This window comes from Herpailurus yagouaroundi, unplaced genomic scaffold (genome assembly GCF_014898765.1).
Source record: "Herpailurus yagouaroundi ecotype Mexico unplaced genomic scaffold, PumYag 162, whole genome shotgun sequence".
Lineage (NCBI taxonomy): Eukaryota > Metazoa > Chordata > Mammalia > Carnivora > Felidae > Herpailurus > Herpailurus yagouaroundi.
Window position 1 is genome coordinate 49306425 of NW_024412403.1, and position 17501 is coordinate 49323925.

At 41.4% G+C, this 17501-nt stretch overlaps 1 protein-coding gene across 42 annotated transcripts in view; it reads right to left on the reverse strand.

Moving 5' to 3' along the window:
- ABI3BP (ABI family member 3 binding protein) overlaps positions 1 to 17501 on the reverse strand; it is a 266973-nt gene that overhangs the window by 175042 nt on the left and 74430 nt on the right. The window lies entirely within an intron of this gene.

Consider the following 17501-nt stretch of genomic DNA (forward strand, 5'->3'; position numbering starts at 1 on the left):
AAGTCTTTTAAATGAATATTAAATCCAGATTTTCAAAACCAAATGGACAGGAGTCGGGGAGAAGTCTTAAAAGAATCTTGCTAGACACAGATTTCATGTCACATTTTCATCAATTCTTTCCTCTGCAAAGAGGTTTTCTTTTTTTAAAAAAAAAATTTTTTTTTCAACGTTTATTTATTTCTGGGACAGAGAGAGACAGAGCATGAACGGGGGAGGGGCAGAGAGAGGGAGACACAGAATCGGAAACAGGCTCCAGGCTCTGAGCCATCAGCCCAGAGCCTGACGCGGGGCTCGAACTCCCGGACCGCGAGATGGTGACCTGGCTGAAGTCGGACACCCAACCGACTGCGCCACCCAGGCGCCCCAAAGAGGTTTTCTTTTAATCTGATCATACCCATTTTGTAACCCTATTCTTCACACTCTTCTGATGCTTCAGAATCAGAGAAGGAAAATCATACTTTCATAAGACACAACAAGGTCTCACATGCTGTGTGATCTGAAACTGCTCACTTCTCTGTTAATATCAGTATCTTTTTTTTTTAATGTTTCTTTATTTTGAGGGAGAAGGAGGGGGAGGGACAGAGAGAAGAGGAGAGAATCCCAAGCAGGCTCAGCATTGTCAGCGCAGAGCCCAACGCAGTGCTTGATCTCATAAACCGTGAGACCATGACCTGAGCCGAAATCAGGAGTTGGACGCTTAACCCACTGAGCCACCCATGTGCCCCCACAATATGAATATTCTTAATGTTCCTTTTTTTTTTATCCTACTTGCATAATTTCTCAGCCTGTTATCATACTCAACCCATCCTTTTCATGAGCAATTTTTAAATAGAGTCACCATTTTGTGTTGGTATACTTTCAGTAAAATATGCCAATGGAAAATAAAGAAAATCTTTTAAAAATATTTAGCCTTTAAATAAATGATGTTTAAACAATCAGTATGCACTACATCAGGAACTAATAATTTATCAAATAATTTTTAAAAATTTTTTAATGTTTATTTTATTTTGAGACAAAGAGAACGTGAGCAGGGGAAAAGCAGAAAGAAAGAGAGAGAGAGAGAGAATGTCCCAAGCAGGCTTCATGCTCAGCTCAACCCAGGACTCAATCTCACAAGTGTGAGGTCATGACTGGAGCTGAAATCAAGAGTCAGGCACTTAAGCAACTCAGCCACCCAGGTGCACCCAAAAGCTTTTTTTTTTTTATTTTTAATTGATGTTTCCAAGATGGTTGATTTTAATATATACAAATAAGCCAAATGCACATTGGGCATACTAACTAGCATTTCCTAAGCACTTCTACTGGACTGATTGATGAATCTTATCTACAATAGTTCCTCAGTAACTTTGGATCCTGAAATTCATTCTATACCCAATTTCATTTGGATGCTGCAGTCAACAAGAGTTCACTTCTGCTTGCTCAGGCAGACCTCACATCTTCGTTTTGTTTTTATTTTGAGTGCAAACAGCTCCCCTCTCCATGAGTTTGGAACAGAGGTTTCTCTGCCTAAGGTTTTACAGAGCTGACCTTCTTCTCGGATACAGACAATGTGGCAATTCAGCCACTTTTAATGACTTGAGACTTTGTCTTTTACTGGACACTCCATACAACCTTATTTGTTATAACCTGCTACAGTAATTACACTCCATAAAGTAAACCAGGTAACCTCTTGAACTGACATCAGAGCTTTGGCTGCTTACTGATAATTACCTCATGACCACAACACAGATAAGGGAATACTCATTATGTTTCAGATCTTGTGTTTGAAAGCCTATCTTGCTTAGAGGAGCTTATACAAGGAACACTTAACCTAAATCAAGGTCCCTAATAAGAATATAATGCATTTCCTGATTTTATTTGGGATATAAAGGAACAAATATTAAAAAAGTACCACATATTCAGTACTTTCTATGTGTAGACTATTTGTTAAGCACTTCACATGTGTGACTTAACTACTCCTCGTGGCACCCCTACTTGATACATACTATCATCACCCCAATTTGTAGATGAAGTTACTGAGGCAGGATCAGCTTTGTGGGCTGCAACATGCACCATCAAGCAGGGCCCCATGTCCAGAGGGGTCTCATGCTTGGTTTCATGCCCTGCTGTCACCATCTTGAAATTCTTAATAGTTAAATCTTTGAATCTGTGTTTTGTGAGGGAAGCCTGAAGGGACGATAAAGCACATGTGTGAGTAGACAGGAACCGTATGCAATTCCTGTGCTTTCTTTCCTTCACATTTAGCGGTTGAGATGCCTTATTTGGTATAGCATTCTGAGGGACCCCTTGTGGTAGGGTCCCCTCCCTAAGGAAAAGAAAAACCTCAAGGCAACCTGGCTACACGCATACGGGACAATATCCCTCACAACCTTGTAACATGAGACCACTTAATCAGACTACACGTTTGTGTGTTACCATATATATGGGAGAAAAAGAAGTAGAAAATATATTTAAAAAAAAAAAAACTATGCCATGTGGTGCTTGGGGCTCAGTTCCTTGGGTACGAACCCAAGTGAGCGGTGCTGGCAGGAATAAAGTTGCTTCTTGCAAAGAAAAGCCTAGGTGTTACAACTCTGTGTGAGAATCCTACTACACCCTGAGGCAAGGGGATTCAGCAAGACTCAAAGGTAAAACAAGGTGAATCTATTGCATCTAGGACTGAGGGAGAGGGTGCGGAGGGAGCTGAGAGGCCACACTGTTCAATCAAACCCACACTGGCTTCGCTGCAGAAAGAAGGAAATGGCATTTCAATGCCAATGGCAGAACAATCTTATAGTATCCTTTCTCATTCATGTTAGTTGTACCCTATTTGCCAACCAGTTCCACTGAAAATGATGACCTAGAAGCAAAGGGGAAACCAGAGCAAGGCCCAATTCCCCCCAATTTTCACATTTTCCTCACTCATAATTAAGTCCAGGGCAGGGTTGTGGCAGCATGTCCACGCGACAAGGAGTCAAGTAAAAAGAGCAGTTAATTTTGTGCACTTCCAGTCCTCTGGTAAGAATGAAGTACGTGTGCATGTATGAACTACCAAGAACAAAGTGTGGCATTTCAGTGACTCTGCTTAGGAGCTAAAGGCCCAAATTTGCATTTAAAATTAGCATTGCACAAGGTAAAGATAACTGGCAAAGTTCATGCTAATGATGTATAGTTTTAATTTACTTAATAGCATCAAATACCAAATAAAATGATATCACAAGGTGAGAGAAACGAAGAAAGGAAAAATTTTATATTTTAGTATCTTTAATGACATTTTTCTCCTGTTTTTTGAAACAAGGGCCTCCCATTTATGTCGCATTTGGCCTTGCAAATTATACGGCTATCTTAATCTAGTCCTCAAAATGCCCTTTTACTTTTAATGTTCTTTTTTTAATGTTGATTTTTTGAGAGAGAGAGAGAGACAGAGCCAGAGCATAAGCGGGGAAGGAGCAGAGAGAGAGGGAGAGGGAGACACAGAATCCGAAGCAGGCTCTAGGCGGTTGGCCCAGAGCACGATGAGGGACTTGAACTCACTAGCCATGAGATCATGACCTGAGTCGCAGTTTGACACTTAACTGACTGAGCCACCCAGGCACCCCTACTTTTTTGGGGTTTTTTTGAAGATTAGTTATTTTGAGGGGTGGTCAGGGGGAGGGGCACAAGGAGGGGAGGGGCAGACAGGGAGGGAGAGAGTGACAGCATCCCAAGCAGGCTCCACACTGTCAGTGCAGAGCCCAATGAGAGGCTCAAACCCAGGAACCATGAGATGGTGACCGGAGCCAAGAAAACAAAGGTAAATCTCTATGTTTCTTAAATTACCCTCACTGTGGTGGAGTCTCAGACCTAGCCTTTCATTTCCCTCTTTGATGCACATTAATTCAATTATGCCTCAGTGGTTTTAAAACAAAGTCCAGAAACATGAGAACAATAACATACATAGAAGCCAAAGATAGTGCCATGATCCAAGACATATGGTTACATGAGCAATTTAAAAGTAATTTTTGTTATGATCAGTCATTTTGCATAAAGCACAGGCTGTTACAGTCAATTACAAATTGGAACAGATGTGGGGAGCTGGGTGCAGTTATGTTGCCTCTCACTGCTCATTAGAAGCTTCCAACATTCATGTATTTCAGCAGACTCTGCACTTGGTTTGGAACACAGAGATGGAAAAATAAAACAACTAGAAAAACCAGAATTTCTATTTCAGTTATGTACTATGAAATTCTTTGTGGGATTGTAGCAGCCTGGAAATATATACACTGTAGCTTGATCAGCAATTCTGGCAACACATGCCAAAATATACTTCATTTAGAAAATGTGTATAATTAAAATGTCAATTTCAGCAAATTTGTGTAGAATGCAGTTACTTGAACCAACTTTCCATTCCTAGTAATTAAGCCTATATCATGTTGTCGACTAATTACATCTAATTTGTTTAATATTTCAAATGCCCTGGAGGTGAAGGATTGGGACAAGCTTACTTTTTAAGACAGTGTACTATTGAAATCCTTTATAAAGTACTAAATTTTTTGATAATGCAAATAATCCTCCCATCATTGCCCTGTTTGATAAATGTCAATTATCACATGTTTATTAGAGGACAAGTATGTTGTAGGACACCGCTTCAGAATGAGGTCATAGCGAGGTTTATTTCTGCCTTGCGCGTTTCCACAAAATAAACTTTTATTTAAAAAAAAAAATTTTTTTTTTCAACGTTTATTTATTTTTGGGACAGAGAGAGACATAGCATGAACGGGGGAGGGGCAGAGAGAGAGGGAGACACAGAATCGGAAACAGGCTCCAGGCTCCGAGCCATCAGCCCAGAGCCTGACGCGGGGCTCGAACTCACGGACCGCGATATCGTGACCTGGCTGAAGTCGGACGCTTAACCGACTGTGCCACCTAGGCGCCCCAAAACTGAGCTGTTTTTCAACCGGGCCCTGAGTCTTGGGGTTTTGTATTCATTTCTGTGTGGTCCGATTTTATCAAGAGTTTTGTTCAAATAGTTTAGGCAGGATCCTCTATCCTCCATACTTGACCACACTTGACATCAAATGAGTTTCCTTAACCTCCACCATCCTCTGATCACCCCAGCCTGCCCTTAGCCAGAGTCCTGTCAGGTCAGTTGAGCCAGAATCTCCCCCTGTCTTCTTCATGTTTCTTCTCAGTTATTTTCCATCCACTGACTCACACCCTGTTCCATGGCTAGAAGTACTCACTTTTCCTTATTGTATTCAGAATGCAGCTTAATCTCTCTCCCATGCTGCAAGACCCCATTGTAGTGGTCCCTATTTCCCCTCAAATAAAGTTTTGCCAACCATCTTTAACAAGTACCACTGAGTAACTTTTCCCTTCATGATACTCACACATATCAATGGAAAAAAAATCCTAGAATATTGGTAAGTAGAATCGGTCAGCACATACTATGGCTAGGTGTAGATTATTCCAGAAATGTATCATAAAATGAAAGTATACTTATTTCAACAGGTAACTAAGAGTCATTTAACAAAATTCAACACCAATTTTTTTTACTTTTTATTTTTAATTAATTTTTAATTTATATCCAAGTTAGTTAGCATATAGCACAATAGTGATTTCTGGAGTAGATTCCAGTGATTTATCCCATATGTAAAACACCAGTGCTCATCCCATCAAGTGTCTTCCTTAATGCGTCTTATCCATTTAGTCCATCCCCCTACCTACAACCCCTCCAACAACCCACAGGTTGCTCTCTATATGTAAGAGTCTAAGTTTTGCCCTTCTCCCCATTTTTATATATTATTTTTGCTCCCCTTCTCTTATGCTCATCTGCTGTGTATCTTAAATTCCTCATATGAGTGAAGTTATATGATATTTGTCTTTCTCTAAATTCACTTAGAATAATACCCTCTAGTTCCATCCACGATGTTGCAAATGGCAAGATTTTATTCTTTTTGGTTGCTGAGTAATATTCCATTGTATACATATACCACATCTTCTTTATCCATTGTATGTATATACCCCATCTTTATCCATTCATCCATCGATGGACATTAGGGTTCTTTCCATACTTGGGCTATTGCTGATAGTGCTGCTATAAACATTGGGGTGCATGTGCCCCTTCGAAACAGCATACCTGTATCCCTTGGATAAATACCTAAGTAGTGCAATTGCTGGGTCATAGGGTTGTTCTAATTTTTTGAGGAACCTCCATACTGTTTTCCAGAGTGGCTGCACCAGTTTGCATTCACACCATCAGTGCAAAAGAGATCCTCTTTCTCCACATCCTCGCCAACATGTGTTGTTGCTTGAGTTGTTTATCTTAGCGATTCTGACTGGTGTAGGAGGTGGTATCTCTTTGTGGTTTTCATTTGTATTTCCCTGATCATGAGTGATGTTGAGCATTTTTTCATGTCAATACCAATTATTAATGATAAGTAAGGATTCAAGGGTATCTTTCCTTAATATGATAAATAGATCTTAAGACATCTGACCTAACTTTATTGAATGTACTCTGCACATAATTCCTTTTTTTTTTTTAATTTTTTGCACATAATTCCTATTGAGTAACTCTCCCTAGTTTAACATTTAATTCTCCTTTTTCTTTTCATTATTTTTAAAAATATTACACTAGGATTCTGGGGGTTTTTTAACTAAAAGATTTAAGTTAATTTTTAATTAAAATTTTTTTTAATGTTTATTATTTTTGAGAGAGAGAGAGAGAGAACAGAAAGCAAGCAGGGAACAGGCAGAGAGAGAGGGAGACACAGAATCAGAAGCAGGTTCCAGGGTCTGAGCTATCAGCACAGAGCCTGATGTGGGGCTCAAACTCACAGACTGTGAGATCATGACCTGAGCTATAGTCGGTCACCCAGGCACGCCCAAAAAAATTTTTTTCAAGAAAGAGTATGCATGAGTAGGGGAGAGGGGCAGAGGAGGGATACAGATTCCCAAGCAGGTTCCAGGCTCAGCACAAGCCCAATGCAGGGCTTGATCCCAAGACCCTGGGATCACAACCTGAGCTGAAATCGAGTTGCACATTAAGCCAACTGAGCCACCCAGGTGCACCTAGGATTCCATTTCATAACCTGCTACAGGCTTTCTTTTTAAATTTTATTTATATATTTAGAGAAGGAGTAGAAACAGGGGAGAGGCAGAGAGAGAGGGAAAGAATCCAAAGGAAGCTCCACACTGTCAGCTCAGAGCCCGATGTGGGGCTTAAACTCATGAACTGTGAGATCATGACCTGACCAAAATCAAGAGTCAGACCCTTCAGACTGAGCCACCCAGGAGCCCCTCAGCTTTTCTAATAAGCATCTAAGACTGTAGATTAGGAAACAAGAATATAATCAACTATATTATGTATTCTTTTGGGGACTAAAATGAGGCAGTGGGTTAGAAGCATTACTGGAGTATTTACACACAAGGCCAACTTACCAGAACTATAAATTAGAACTAACTTGCTCACCAAGACCCAGATTTCAGTTTCTATGTCCATTTTCCCTTTTGAGGTGCCTCCTTGTTTTACTGAGAATGGCTGTCCTCTTCAAACTTATTTTCACTTGTTCTCAGAGAGGATCACAAAAACAACCATTTCCAAGTTACTGTGAGTGAATTCATGTTAATACAGTGCCTGTGCTCATGACACATTCTATTTTCATTACATGGGAAAAGCATACATCCACTACTAAATACACACAGAAAGGGCATCAGGCAACAAGCAGGGAGGATATTTTGGCCCAATGCCTTTCCTAATTCCTTTCCTTATTTCCTGAATTCGTAAGGTGTAGAGAACCACCATCTCAATGAGCTGAAGACAGCTGGCTGGCAAAGGTTTTGTTAGAGACTAGACCTGGGGAAGGTGTGCAGGCTCTATTCTGGCAGGAGAGGGGCCACGCAACAAACTGTTACAGTGCTTTAACGGTCTGGGTTACGGGAGGTGGACATCACCTCAGACACCTTTCAAGGTCCAAAGAAGGGATTCAAGATGAAAATGAATTTACAGGTGACTTTAAGTCTATTAAACACAGTCCATAAACACCTTTTGTCAGTAACTAGATTTTTGTAGTCTTAAAAAAAGAAAAAAAAAGAAAAAAAAAGGAGGTTGAATAGGTAGAATTATCCCTACTATGATTTAGAGGTTTAAAAAGAACAGTGATGCTTTTTCTTTGGTTCCCTTGCCAAGAGGGAGAGACACCTGCCTCTGGGTCCCCAGGGGAAGAGGCTGAAATCTTCACCCTCCTGAGCTAACTGGGGCCTTAGAAAGTCTCCTGAGATGCAGAACTTGGGTCCTAGAAACCCAGCAAGGAGAACACAGGACGTGGAGCTAGAGTCCTGCTCACACAAAGGACCCTTCTGAGAGGCTGGGCTGGCCCCTGCTGGAAATTTGGCCCGTAGGTACCTGATCAGAGGGTAGAAGAACAGCAAATAGGTCAAGTTGTGACCTTGCTGTCATTACCTAAGGCCTGTCCTAATAAGGTCAAGAAACTGACAGATTTTTTAAAAATGTTTATTTATTTATTTTGAAAGAGAAAGCAGAGGAGGGGCAGAGAGGGGGATGGGGGGAAAGAATCCCAAGCAGGCTCCACACTGTCACCACAGAACTGGACGCAGGGCTCAAACTCAAGAACTGTGGGATCACGACCCAAGCCGAGATCAAGAGTGGGATGCTTAACCAACTGAGCCACCCAGGCACCCCTGAAAGTTTCAAAACTGGCTGAAGAGGGTCAGTGATTTGGAATGAATTGCAGCGGAGAAGGGTTTCAAAGCTGCTGCCTCACCGGGGCTCTTACTGGAACAGAGAGTGGTGTGCTGGGGGAAAACGAGGCTCCTGAGAACCCAGAGTCAAAAGTTGACACAGAAGGGTCAGACTCCCAAGGTGAAAAATATTTAGCAGTTACTGAATCTTTTCTATTTTGGTTGTTTATCTTACTTAAAAACATTTTTTAAGTAATATCTTCCTTGCTCAAGCTCCAAACCCCAGTCAAACCATGAGAAAAACATTAGTTAAAACTAAATTGAAGGACATTCTACAAAGTATCTAACCAGAACTTCTCATCAAAAGTAAAAAGAAATTGATGTGGTCCACTAGATCTGAAAGAGACATGACAAAATGCAATGTGGTTCCCCTCCATGGGCTCCAGGAAGAGAAAAATGATCTTAAGTAAAAACTAAGGAAATCAAAGAAAGTACCAACTTTAGTTAATAACATATCGATATTGGTTCATTAGTTGTAACAAATGCACAATATTAACGTGTTAAGAATAGGAAAAGTTGAAGTATATAGGAATTCTTGGTACTATAGGAGCAACTTTCTGTAAAGCTATTCTAACACAAAGAGTTTATTTTATTTATTTTATTTTTTTTTAAATTTTTTTTCAACGTTTATTTATTTTTGGGACAGAGAGAGACAGAGCATGAACGGGGGAGGGGCAGAGAGAGAGGGAGACACAGAATCGGAAACAGGCTCCAGGCTCTGAGCCATCAGCCCAGAGCCCGACGCGGGGCTCGAACTCCCGGACCGCGAGATCGTGACCTGGCTGAAGTCGGACGCTTAACCGACTGCGCCACCCAGGCGCCCCACAGTTTATTTAAAAAAAAATAAAGTATCTGTTTACAAAAACAGATAATATGAAATTTATGGATCAATGAGGCAAAGGAAGTTGTTTCAGGGAGCATAAAATAAAAGCCCTAGGGGATGCAAAAGCAGTGTCATTAATCAACGGCTTTATTGTTTTTTTAATTCTTTATAAAAGAATGGTGTGATTTTATAGTTAAAGCTACTTTAGAATTTGATAAAGTAAGGGAAGTACTTTTATTAGATGCCAATGTGGCACATCAGAATACTACTAATAAATCAAGAATAAAATCACTGGGGCACCTGGATGGCTCAGTTAGTTAAGCATCCGACTTGGGCTCAGGTCATGATCTCACGGTTCGTGAGTTCTAGTCCCGCATCAGGCTCTGTGCTGACAGCTTGGACCCTGGAGCCTGCTTCAGATTCTATGTCTTCCCCTCTCTCTGCCCCTCACTCACTCACACTGTGTCCCTCTCTCTCTCAAAAATAAGAACATAAAAAAAAAGAATAAAATCACTGATAAAACCTAAAACAACAACTATGGCCAGGGAAGTCTCCATACATTAATATCAATTTTTCTTTGCATCTTCAAGTGTCCACATGCCACACTTAACTGTAATCTGTCCTAAACGGGTACAATCAATTCCCTTTAGTTTTTAGCATTTGGCAGACAGCTCCTGTGGCTTATTTGGTCAACACAAACACTGAGTAATGTCTGTTCGAAAAATCCCCTTGAAAAGCTTCCCTGTGTTTGAAACCCAGGCAGAGAGAGTTCCACCACTTACCCGCTAGTCAATTCTGGGGAGAAAAAAAAAAAACCTCCAGAGTGTGGCCATGGAGGGGAGAAGCAAACAGAGCTCCAGCCAGGGTCCTTGGCTCTGCTGTTCTACCTCAGCTGCCTTTGCCTAAACTTGCAGACATTATCCCTGGCCTGCTGGTCCATGAGGAAGAGAGGGGAGCCTCATTGAGATAGAGAGGTGTCCAATCTGGCAGGGAGTTAGAATATAAAAAGACAGTAAATGCTACTTGTCTGCTCATTTCTTGAAAGGCACCTCATCGGTAATTTCTAAATTCCAGTGGAGTAACCAGCCTTGCTCCCACCCCACCCATTTTCAAGTTCCAGTGATAAAGTAGCAACAACATACTGATACCACACCAATCAGTTTCAGCAACAGAGTAGAAGTGCTTCATATTTGAACTGCAGTTCACATCCATCCTGAAGCCGTTACTCGAAAAGGAGAAGCTCAAATATGGTTGATGAAACAGATAGATCCTTCCAGAGGAGAGTAACAACCACTACCAGCACCAAAATCTCACCACAAAGTAATATAATTGACCCTCAAGTAATTACATATTAAAAAGCAAGAATAATAATTGATAGACTTGACCCACTCAGAAACATCGCTGATACCCCTTCAGAAAGTTTGGTATCCTTATGGGAAAAAAACTGATGCGGCATTTTTCTAGAAAACTGGGTAAAGAGCAATGTCTGCTTAGGTATATGTTAGCTTACAGTCTTGCGAAGGTTCATGGTAGCCAAAAGTTCAAATAGAAGACAGAGTAGTTTTACCTAAGGTCAGTAGTGCATGAAATTTACTATGTTTACTAAGTTTATGAATATGAGTTTAATAATTTTTAATAAATCACTTAGATTACTAGCTTTTGCCCTTAGTTGTCCATACAAATGGAAGCCTATAGAATTATGAATCCTCACTAATGAATAAAAGTCCTCCACCGTTTAGAGTATTTCTAAGCCCCTGTAGGAAGATGTGGTAGATGGAACATCACGTAGAATCTGATCCAGACTCAGTTCATGTTTTGTTCATTTCTGTGCCTTTCAACTTGGAAACATAGTGATGGAAAGGCAAACATTTTCAGAAAGAATGAATGGATCTGTTCCTCCAAGCCTTTATTGCCAGAAGGATGCAAGAGCTAAGGCTTTTCAAGGAGAAAGGAAAAAATAATTAGGGGCTTGGGTATAGCAAAAGTAAATCACCTTTAAAAAAAAAAAAAAAGCCAGGAAAGTTTAATTGCTGACTTATTCTTTGATCAGCCTGCCTGTACACCTTTTTTTTCCCTTTGAAGTTTTTTTCTTATAATAAATACATGGTTTGCATGTAAGGATTATCCTTCTCTTTCACCTGAAAAGTTTAAAGCAAATCCTACACTGTTGAGCAATTATTTCCAGAACCATTACAAAAATCAGTTTATTACTGAACGGATCCCCACCTTGATGGGACATCCTGCCATACCCTTAGCCTCTGGGAAGCGGCCCACAGGCCCTGCCCCTCCAGCAGGCTGAGACCATGGGAAGGGCTGAAGGATACCACAGAGCAACTGCTAATGCAAAACTGGCTAGGAACAGCCTCCAATGGTGGGATTCCAGAATGTTCAGATGAAGATCTGTTCTGAAGGGAGCTGACAGCCTTCTTTGGTGTTTCTGCTACAAGAGGTGTTGTTCAAGCTCTTTTGAAATGGATGACAGCAATGACAAGCAGCCCCGCACCCCCATTCTGCAGTGAGCGGAGCTTCTCAGTAGGAAAGGAGACCCAGCTGCGGCTGAAAGAGAGGATGTGGGGAAGAAGCAGGTGGGAAGAAAGGGTTGGAGGAGGAAAGAGGGCTTTTTCTAACAACAGTGTGCTCCACCCCACCCCCCAACCCTCCACTGCCGCCAGAGGCTCTGCTATAGTCCTGTACTCCTCATGGCTTCCTGAATGAGTCTTGATGGAAAAATGCATCATTTTTCCAGAATGGCATTTCAAAGACACATTCCATGGAGGAAGACATTGCTGGAAACTTTTTCTGAGAGTTTTATTTTAATTTCAGTGAGAATTGGGGAGGGAAGGCTATTGAAAACACACATGTCATCCAGCACCAACTACATTCTCTGTGGGCCTGATCAACACAAAAACAAACAAAAACGATGAAACCCCTATTTTTGTAAGCAGGGGTTGGGCGGAGGGGAGAAACATTGAAGCCTAAGTATAAAACATTTCTCTCCTTCCACAGCGTCTGTCTCAATTTGTCACAGTAAGTATTGGCTGTTTAACGTTGCACTCTGCAATTGAGTGCAGACCCTCCCTTCTCCCTCCTGGCTGCAGTAGAACCCTCTGGCATCAGTGTCAGCATCAGGATCAAAGCCCTTTACCTCTGGCCCCACCCCCAAGGGCTGAAAAGCCAATTTCCCCTTCCCATGGGCCTGCCATCCCAACCCACAAACTCCAAGGGATGGCCATCTCTCAACTGAGACAGACTGTATCTGAATGGGGGTAGGAGAGGGACAGGTGCATGCCCAATAACCCCACAAATGCCTGGCAGTCCCTACTGCAGCCTTCTGGCCAGGTGTCACCAAGGGAGTGTTCTTACCACAACTCCCAACATGCACCCCAAGTCCCTCCTGAAGGGTAAAGGGAGAAGCAGTCACCAAGGCTAGGTGGGGAGAAGGAGGCCTAGCACCAGGGGCAGCAGGGGACCAGGCGATAAGCCCAAACCAGAGTGGGGGCTGGGAGGCCGGCACACAGGAGCCCGGGCACTAAGCCCTCAGCACGTATGCCACCATCACTGAGAAAGCAGCAACAGCAAAGCATTGAATTTCTAATGCTGGACCCTTCTGAGTGCACTGGTCACATGCCTGTGAGGCCAGCCTTGACCTGACCCTTCCGTTCCCCAGTCTCCACACACTGACCCCAACTCTGATATACCAGCTCGCTATTTCCTAAGGTCCAGGCACCCCGTCTGGAGCATCTCATTCAGCCACTGTCCCAAGATAACCCTGCCTCTCTTTCCAGCCTTGACACATTCTCTCCCCGACACTGGAAACAAATATTTAATAAGCTAGTTCTTTTACCCACTTGTCCTCACATCCAGTCTACATCCCTTTCTAGTTTAGAAGTCCTGTTAGACATTAAAATTGTTGACTTTATTGCCTGTGGTTTTTTCCTTGCCTGGGTTTTATATGTGCACCCCACAGAGAAATTTAGTGGAGGGTGTTGTCTGTGAACTGGCCTCAGGTTTGGCAAGGGCTTGCTTTTGAAGAGGAAGGAGCCTGTAGCGCGCGCGCGCGCGCACACACACACACACACACACACACACATTTTCCAGTGAGTTCATCACTTTGTTATTATCTCTACAGGAAGTACTATCGAAAAATCAGGACTTCATTTGGGTATTTTTCTTTCAAATCATAAAAGCTAGGTCACATTAGCTAGCAGGTAGTAAGTCAAAGCCTTCAAATCAGCAGGGATTTTTCTTTCATTTTCAATGTGTTCCTTGGCATTACCATGTAGGGATAAGGGCTCAGGGGTCAGGAATAATCCCAAGAGGAGCTTTTACACAGGGCTCAAAGGTAAGAGAATCCCCTCATGCCATGGGGAAGGGACTGTGGCATGGTGGTCGAATAAATGCACAGGCTCTGGAGCCAGCCTGCCACTTGCAGGTTTCTTAACCTCTCTGGGATTTACTGTCTTCATTGGGTAGAGAAGGATTATAATACTTTGTGCTTCACAAACTGGCTATGAGGATGTAACTTCTGTGAAGCCTGGGCCCAGCTCATAGGGAGTCACCCACACTAAACCATCAGTAAACAGCTTGGTGAGAACTTGTACTCCAGCATTTGTTGAGTAACCTATACATGCCCATGAATGGAATTCATCAAAAGCAAACTTGTATGAAACCTCTTCTTGATTTTGTTCCTCTTTTCTCATTGAGGAGTGTCCCAGTAGCAGGAGAAAAGGCTATGCTACTAGCCTGGAATTTGATGGTGCAAGACTTGGGGTCTATGCTAAGAATGCAAGGCTTTCTCTTAAGTATGTATTAAACATGTAATTGTTTCACTAACCTGGATGCTGGAGAGAAAGGGGAGCAGTACTAATTGTGCCAGAATAACAGGCTTAAAACTATAACTGTGCCTGAGAAATAGGGTAGGGTCAATGCATTTACACAGTTAAATATTTTTTTTTTCTCCCAGAGATTACCACTCTGGACAAATAGAGGCGTTTTATTTTGTTGACTTGGAGACCCTCCAGCCAACTTCCAATCTCACTCCAGGTAGTCAGTTCCTACACCAGAGATCCAACCTCCCTGATTGCGGAGTACATGAAGGAAGGGAAGACCCAGCTCTGGCACCAAGGAACTCACCAGCTGGTGAGACAGGACACAAATGAAAACAAACCAAACCAAATAATGTAAACAGGGAGAAATCCAAAACAGAATATAACCAAAAGTTGGCCTTCCTGACACAGCACTTCCAGCATGATCCTTCAGTGCTAGGCATTAAGTGCCCAGGGAAAATGAAACAAGTAAGGAAATAACATGTGGATCATTAGGAGACTGGGATTTGATTGTATTCCTTGGTTGGAAGATCTCTTCCTCAAAGTAAAGGAAATTTTGAAGTTATGTATGTTCTTGTGTATCTGTTCCACATACTCCAATTTATCCTTCTACTGGCAGCTGTCTTTCCATTTAAGGCATCTTAACAGCAAGGCTCTTAAAGCAACAAATCTGGGATAGGGTTTAATTTCATTTGGCCCATGACCAAAGGGCCACAAGCTATGTTGGGGAACCCTTTTCGATGTAATTAAGGATGATTTTTTTAAAGTTAGATTTTGGTCACTGTGCACTGTCCACTATGGTTGAGGGGGAAAAAAACCTGTCATGCTTTATATTGAAATATTGTAAATTTATTTTATTTCCAAGGAAGTATCAACTTGGGAGACAGTATCTATTGTTTGGTGAGGCCAGGAAGTCCATGAAAACAATACATTTGAATCCAACAGAAAAAAAGAACTTTGAAAAGATGTTATCTTTATCAAAACATGGCAAGATGGTCATCTATTATGAAACCAGGCCTTTCTGATATAAACTCATGGTGAGCTGTTTAAACGATGGCATAATATTTATTAACTTGATATCTATTAGGCCAATTTCTTTAAGAAAAAAAAAAAAACTTTGTTGAAACTTAAGTTCTGCTAAAGTTTGCACCTCAGAAGAAAATCAAGTGATTTTGAGATTCCTATCTTTTAAATGAAATATTTGGATTAATCTGGAAGATTCAAAGCCAAATACTTCCCAAGTGGTAAAACCATTTCCAGAGAAGGAACTAGATGACATTCTCAAAAACAGTTCTAAACAAAAGAGAAAAATGTATCCTCGACATGACCCATAGCAGTTTCAGACTTCCTGGGTCTCTCTGTTGCATCTCTGCCATTCATTCTTACGCCAACACTGGAGGTAAAAAGGGAAGTCCTCTAAGGTCCTTAGCTCCTGAGGGTTTTCTATCTGGGTACAGTGTGGGAACAGAGAAGACACACAAAAATAAAAACAAATAGTCATTTATTAAGAATGATGGTGGGGCACCTGGGTGGCTCAGTCAGTTGAGCATCTGACTTCGGCTTAGGTCATGATCTCACATCTCGTGAGTTCGAGCCCCACTTCGGGCTCTGTGCTGACAGCTCTGTGCTTCAGATTCTATGCCTCCCTCTCTCTCTCTGCCTCAACCCACTCACATTCTGTCTTTGTCTCTCTCAAAAAATAAACAAACATCAAAAAAAAAAAAAAAGAATGATGGTAAAAGAAAATACTCAGCCTCTAGGATACCCATAGAGAGGGACATAGATATTGACTGCCTTGGCCAGAAATGGCCTCATGGAGAGCAGAGGAGGTAAGTCTTAACAGATGGGGATCTCATAACAATTAGAGACAGTGATGGTGGTTCAAAGAGTGGGAGAGAACAAGTTTTGGGGACCCAGGACATACTGTATGTATTTTAACTCATTTAAACCTTAATATGTTAGGTAGCCAATGGCTATTTCCAGAATACAAGGCCTTTTTTCCCTGCTTATTGTTTGAAGGACATTATAGAAGCAACCTATCAGTGGTTTATGGACTTTCTATTGTAGAACAGGTAAAATTCCCAAAGTTTTAGAGGCAGTAGAGTTTCAGAGCTCAGTTTCTAGAGCCAGACTCTCTGGGTTCAAGCCTTGGACCTGCCACTTATGACCTAAGTAATTTTACAAAGTTGACTTCAACTCCTGAAGACTCATTTCCTTATCTGTAAAAGTGAACTAGTAAGACTAACTCCCCCTGCATAATTATCATCCCTCATCTGCATTTGGGGACTGCCTTGTATGTATTACTAGCTGCTATCTTGTTGTCTCCTCTCACATCCTCCTGTTTAAGATCATTAATCCTTAAGGATTCTGCCAAGGAAGATAGGGCGTGAGATGGTTGCCAAGGCTGGCACTTCGTCTTTTCTAGCCATTAGTTTATCCTGCTCCTCTTTCACTATTCTTCAACGGAATCAAGTGCTTATATAGTTCCTTCAGTTATCTTCAACCTCTACCTCAGCTATTTTTCTTTAGTGACTCCACCCCCACCTTCCTCCTGACACTTAAAGTAAAAATTCATGTCTTTTCATCATTAAGGTTATATATTTATCCTCAGCGTAATAAATAGCAGTTTGCATTACCTTATATTTCATCCCACTTCCATAAAAATGAGTAAAGCATGCTTAAACCTTTCTATGAGAGAAAAAGACCACTGAAATTCTACAGTTTGCAATGCTGAAAGAAAATACTGTGCATTTCCTCTTGCTTTCTATATAAATGTAGAAATTAAGGGTAAAATGTATGGGGGGTTAGAAAAATTGTAAGAATTTGTGTAGAACCACAATAGGCCCCAAATAGTTAAAGCAAACCTAAGAAAGAAGAACAAAGCTAGAGGTATCATGCACTTTTATTTCAAACTACATTACAAAGCTATAGTAAGCAAAACAGTATGGTATTGGCATTAACACTCATACATATAAATCAGGGGAACCAAATCACAGCCAAGAAATAAACCCACACATATATGGTCAATTAATTTATGACAAAGGAGTCAAGAAGACACAATGGGGAAGTGACAATCTCTTCAGTAAGCGGTGATGGGAAAACTGGACACTCATATGCAAAAGAATAAACTCGAC